Genomic DNA, 7,017 nt, shown 5'->3' on the forward strand with positions numbered 1-7,017 from the left:
CAGTTCCAGCAACGGGACTGCCTGCCGGATTCCTCTAATGCTAGTGTAAAAGTACCCTAAACTCAGACTACCTGACTCACTCTAGAACAGTGATGGTGAATCTTTTAGGGACCGAGCGCCCAAACTTCAAACCAAAACCCACTTATTTATCGCACAGTGCAAACACGGCAATTTACCCTGAATACTACAGTTCCATATAGTATATCTTCCATGTACTTTATTATTTAGCTATAATAGCCTGCCTATATTCACTGCGGTGCCTGTGCTGTTCATAGTGCGCCCTGTGCTGATGAATGGCAGGAAAAGTCTAATGCATATTGGTACACCTTTTTCCAGGGTGCGGGTGCCCACAAATTGTTACACCTTTTTCCAGGGTGCGGGTGCCCACAGATTGTTACACCTTTTTCCAGGGTGCGGGTGCCCACAGATTGTTACACCTTTTTCCAGGGTGCGGGTGCCCACAGATTGTTACACCTTTTTCCAGGGTGCGGGAGCCCACAGACAGGGCAATAGATTCGCCACCACTGCTCTAGAATGTTCCCTCCCTCTATATACAGAGGGTGACAACAGCCCCATCTAGTGGTGGTTTGGATATGGCCTATTAGAACAATGCGCAAATTCAAGCAATATACACACTAAAGCAAACACATTTGAACTCTTTTTTTTAGCACTTTGCAGTGTACTGCTGCTCTAGAGTGGGACGCCGCAGTCATACCACTGAATCAGGAAAGAATTGCAAGTATTGCATCTGCATCATGTGCAGCCATCACTGCTGTATCTTATTGCATTAGTTTAAGAGGCCGGAGCACAGCTCCCAACTCAGCTGCTGTGTTACCCTGCAATTCTGCACCTATTACTTGAGACTGGATCACACATACACTGCGCAGGATGACACCAGCCACAGATACACCCCCCCCCCCAGTCTGGCCACGACTACACAGCAGAGGGGTCGGAGTAGGTTTAAAGGCTGAACAGAAGAAACTCTCATGGGGCTCAGGTTCTGATAGGATAATGGGAAATGGACACCACATGGTTCATGAATTCTAGCAGACGACAACCCAATTTAGAGATCTCCTAGGCTAGGGATGCTCAACCTGCAGCCCTCCAGCTCCCATCATGCCCTGCTGTAGGCTGATAGCGCTAGGGATGGTCAACCTGCAGCCCTCCAGCTCCCATCATGCCCTGCTGTAGGCTGATAGCGCTAGGGATGCTCAACCTGCAGTCCTCCAGCTCCCATCATGCCCTGCTGTAGGCTGATAGCGCTAGGGATGCTCAACCTGCAGTCCTCCAGCTCCCATCATGCCCTGCTGTAGGATGTCCAGGTATGCTGGGAGTTGTAGTTTTGCAATAGCTGGAGGGCCTCAGGTTGGGCATCCCTGTCCTAGGGTATGTCACACAAGCTGATAAATACAGAGGGTTTAACAGCGTCACGCGACCGTTACATGCATTTCTATTGGCAACCATGGAAGCAATGGAAAAAGTTTTACAAATATCCTTGCATTACTAGATGTGCTAAAACCCTCCCAACCCGACCAGTGATCTTCTGTTTTTTTTTGGAGCGGACTGATGCAATGACCATAGGGATGTCTCAGCTGTGGTGGACACAATGGGAAGGAATGTATTAAAACTGCCTCTTTCTACTCCATTCTTAACAACAAACCCCACCGGCACCGGGTGCGGTAATAATTCTGGTGTTCCGTGTTCCAAAAAATTAAGTCTACGCCAGCGAGGGAACTGGTGTAACGTGCAGCATTTTTCTGGCGCCTATACTACTAAATGTGTTGGGCCATGGAGAACCCACCTGCAGCCTGCCCCCTCCTACTCACTTTTTACAAAACTGGAGTGGCTGGTGGAAGGATGCAAAAAGTTGCAGATTTTGTTGCAAAATGGCACAAAAATTTGGAACGTTTGGATGGCAGAAAACTGACGACATGAGCACACATTGAGGAGGGGGACTCATAATCCTCTTTTCTGGTGGGCTTAATTTAAAGACTAAGAGGGTCATATACAATAAATCGCCGGTTTTATTACCCCTGCGCTGGCGGTGGATGCAGGCCTCTAAATAACGTTAGCGCTTGGTTCCCCCGGCCCTGCGACATGGTTAAACTAAATGAATAAATAAATTAATAATAATTAAATAAATGACCCCTAAATATTTTCCCTGGACACACTAAAGGGGTATTTCTATCTTGAGCGGAAGGCACCATAAATAACTAATTGGTGCAGTTCCTATCTGTCAGGTGAAATTTCTCGGATTGGGGAGAGGGGGGGGGGGGGTCTTAGAAAATATACATACATTAAACATGGAGCCACAGCTGCATACGTGTGATATAACATGGCAACATATGGACACTTGAGTCTCGCTTTGCAGAACATTATCTGTCTTAAGAGGCTATAAGCTCCAGATATTATGTCCTTAAAGCTGATTTCTTATCGCAGGCAATACGCTGAGAAAGTAAAGATTGTCATGACAACCAAGGAGATTCATTACTTATAAAATTACTACCTTGTCTTTATGGAAACCAGATACAGTTCTGAGAGGAGCTCAGATCTCCCACCCCCGCTGATATATGGATGACAGGCAATTCCAAAACTTACAGGGTAAAAGACCTGTACACCAAGTGTACCCAACCCTCATCCTCCTCCAGCCGTAAGATCTGGTGAGAAGGAGGACAGGTAAGACCGCCATGGGTATCTAAACACTGACACACATCGGATACACTTGCATCAGACAGAAAAGCCCTGTGCAGCTAATGCCCCTGCCAGTACTCTACAAGGTCACGCCATGTCCCAACTCAACTGTCTCCCTAGAATACACCACAGTACACAGAAGACCTCCACATTAATGTGCCGCTATATGAGCTCTCAAAGCAATACTCGGGCAGGGAGATTAAAGTTCCCTGCGGTCCATTATGGTGATCTCTACAGCTATAGAATCGGTGTAAAAGTACCCAAAGAAAAAGAAACCCAAAGTCTAAAGCAAGGACCTGGCCAGGACCCAAGGTTTCCAGCAGAACATTGCCCAGAGCATAACACCATCTCCACGACTTCTTCCTATAGTGTACCTGGTGCCATCTCTTCCCCAGGTAAGTGACACACATGGACCCGGCCGTCCACATGATGTGAATGGGATTCATCAGACCAGGCTACCTTCTTCCCATAGTGCACCTGGTGCCATCTCTTCTCCAGGTAAGTAACGCACATGCACCTGGCCGTCCACATAATGTGAATGGGATTCATCAGACCAGGCTACCTTCTTCCTATAGTGCACCTGGTGCCATGTCTTCTCCAGGTAAGTAACGCACACACTCCCAGATAGAGCGATTGTGTGAAACCATGCAAGGACAGATGGAAATAACTCACTACCATCTCTAAACAATGCTGCATCTGCGGTTGCGCTCTATGAGGCCGCTTGGTATACTTTTACTTAAAACCTATACATTACGGAAACTCAGAACTTGCTTAAAGAGCACCTGTCAGCAGGATCCACACTATTACACCAGGCATACTACATGATAGGGTTGGTCCTGCTGATTCAAATGACACCTGTCTTGTGAAAATCGGTTGTGGCTTTCCTGAGAAAAAAGGTATTTTATTCTTTGTACAAATGAGGGCTTCAGTGCACCGAGGGGTGTGGCCTGACTCCTCAGCTTTCCAGTGCTGGCCACGCCCCTCAGTGCAATGATGTCCTCATTTGCTTAAAGAGTAAAAGTCTTTTTTCTTGGGAACGCCGCAACCGGTTTTCCCAAGACAGGTATCGTTTTGATCGTCAGGATCAACCCTATCAGGCAGTAGGCCTGGTTTAATAGGGTGGATCCTGTTGACAAGTGCTCTTTAAGAGCCTCCAGAAATCATGGAAGACCTTGTGGCCAGCATATATAGTGGTCACCAAAACATGTGGTAATGAGACCCCTCTGAGAAGGACTAAGGCCATGGGTGGATGATGGGCATTATCTCTCATATGCAGAAGACAAACATGTTCGCCATGATAATGCATCAGTCTTTCACTGTTCATTTATTTCCCCCTCATCTCCGGTTATTGCACAATTCGTCCTGCGTAGACGCCGCAGCGCTTGCTGTATACTAAACAGTTTATTAGCCATTTCTGCGGCCTCCGGAATGAGAGGGAGACATTAAACAGCAAGCGCCTTCTTCAGCGAGCAGAGAGCGCCACTGTCTGCCTTTATAAATACTCCTATAATTGTGATTAACGTCTCGGGCCGACGGCAGTCTCCACAAACAAGTCAAGATCCGCGCTAAATATATTCCCCTTCTAATATCTCTATCAATGTGAGATCAGCGGCGGCTCCTGTCAGGGGCTCCGTATTTACACATTTTCTCCAGCATATAAAACAGGGCAATTATTCGTATTTCAAAGAATTGCAGTTCTTTATCTTTATCTTGCCATGATGGGATTTTTAGGCGAGGATTTTCTGAAAACGTTGATTAAACTTCTAAAGGCGGCCGCAGAAGGGAGAGATTTATCGCCGCGCTATTGTGAATGCAATGTTTTCATATAAATACAGAACGGAAAATTTACTTTGTGCTTTGGAGATGAAGAGCTTCCAGATTCTGGTCTTTTTTTTAATTTTTATTTTATTAATCTAGATAAGCGGCGTTGTCTATATGTGTATAGATTGTAAATCAGCGATGGCGTGTAACGTTTCCGTCTCATTATACAGACCATTCTCTGAGCTGCCAGGATGAATCCATTAAAGGCTTATTCTGGGGCCAATCAGACGCTTTTATATAAGGTGTCGTTCTGGCGGCAGAACGGTGCAATTCCTTCTAAAACCCTTCTACCGCGGATGACTCTTCTGGTCCTAGTATTTTGGGAAAAATAAAGCTTTACCCCTAAAAGTGAAACCTGTCAGCCATAAGAAGAACTCGCAAAGACAAAAAATGGGGGCTGAGCAGTAATAAAATTTAGCAAAAGTTTTAAATGTGTCCCTGCGTGGAAAATAAAGCAGAATTTATCTCATGCAAAAAGTGCCATTGCTCTGTCTTTCCCCTATGCTTTAGACTGAAACACTGCTCTATTAAAGGGGTTGTCCAGAACGCAGATATTGATGAACTATACTCCGGATAGGACATCAATATCATATTGGTGGGGGTCCATTACCTGGCACCATCACGATCAGCTAATTTGGGCAGCCACGGTGCCAGCAACTGTACAGTCCATGGAGCAGAAGGCCCCGTGCGCGGTGTTGTTTCTCACACTGGCGTACTGCGGCGCAGCAGACATTCACAGAGATGGATGCACAGTGGAGCACAACCACTACCCAGTCTACAGAGATGTCTGCTCCCAGCTCCGTACACGGTATAGTTTTCGGCACTGCCGACTGCGTGGAACATATTGTGGGGGTGTGAGATGTTGGATGGATCTGATAATGATGACCCAATATATGTAGCCTAGACAACCCCTTTAAGGCACAGCTACAATCAGTGACTCCTACTTAAAGGGGTCATGTCATGACTGATGAGAAAAATGAAAGTCAGACATATAGTAAAGGGTAACCTCTTTCTAACAAAGCTAGAACCAGCCCTGTACCTCACATGGATCCAGAGATCATTGCCCTGTACCTCACATGGATCCAGAGATCATTGCCCTGTACCTCACATGGATCCAGAGATCATTGCCCTGTACCTCACCATTCATTGCTCTGATAGATTCTCTTCAGGCTTACAGCTCAAGTGGTGTGTCCCTTCTCAGGGTGTGTGTCCATTCTCAGGGGGGGGGTCCCTTCTCAGGGGGTGTGTCCCTTCTCAGGGGGGGGGTCCCTTCTCAGGGGGTGTGTCCATTCTCAGGGGGTGTGTCCATTCTCAGGGGGGGTGTCCATTCTCAGGAGGTGTGTCCCTTCTCAGGAGGTGTGTCCATTCTCAGGGGGTGTGTCCCTTCTCAGGGGGTGTGTCCCTTCTCAGGGGGTGTGTCCCTTCTCAGGGGGGGGTCCCTTCCCTTCTGCTGCTGCTCCATAGCTTCTAACAGGTGGCTGATGGCATTTGAAGATTTAAACTGAGCGCATGCGACCATCTTAGTGAGGTGGACAAGAAATAAGGAAAATAACAAACAGCAGGTGGCGCTATGCAGATACATTTTACTGAATAGCTCACTGGCTATACTAAATTTTTAATTACATGCAATTAGAAAAGTATTCATATCCATGCACTGGATTAAAACACATAGAATATGTTTCATGGCACAACCTATTTAACTGATCTAAACTAAAATCTGCCTGCCAGGGGCTTTGCTATCGGAGATGCCTTGGTAGCCTGAAGGCCTCTTTTTGGCATATAATGGCAGTATTATAAATGGTACATGACAGGCGGGGGACTTTGTAAAGATTCAGGAGCTTCACGCTATGCAAACCTCTGCTCCCTCTAATCTTCTCAGAGGCTCAGGCAGGTCCTTTCAGCATGCATGAGGCTAGGGCCACACAGCGACTTATGGTCGCACTACATAAGATAGCAATGTCGCTGTACTACATTGCAACAAATGATAGTGAATGCGGTCGCATTGCTATCCTCAAGTTGTTTTGACCACGGGATGATGGCTCTCTGTCGCCACATTCACCATCATTAGGTGATATACCCATAGATAGTTTCAGTCGTAATGTCACGCAGCCATGAGTCACCGGATAGCCCTAGCCTTAGGGCTCATGCACACTACTGTATGTTTTTTGTGGTCCGCAAAAAATACGGATGACGTCCATGTGAATTCCGTATTTTGCGGAACGGAACAGCTGGCCCCTAATAGAACAGTCCTGTCCTTGTCCGTAATGCGGACAATAATAGGACATGTTCTATTTTAATTTTTTTTGTGGAACAGACATATGGAAACGGAATGCACACAGAGTAACGTCCATTTTTTGCGGACCCATTGACATGAATGGAACCGTATGTGGAACAAAAAAAAACGAAACGGACACGGAAAGAAAATACGTTCATGTGCATGAGCCCTTACATACAGGATCAAAACGACCCCTTTCTCCTGCTTCTAACGACACCTTGAAGCAGCGC

This window comes from Bufo bufo, chromosome 10 (assembly GCF_905171765.1).
Source record: "Bufo bufo chromosome 10, aBufBuf1.1, whole genome shotgun sequence".
NCBI classification, from domain to species: domain Eukaryota; kingdom Metazoa; phylum Chordata; class Amphibia; order Anura; family Bufonidae; genus Bufo; species Bufo bufo.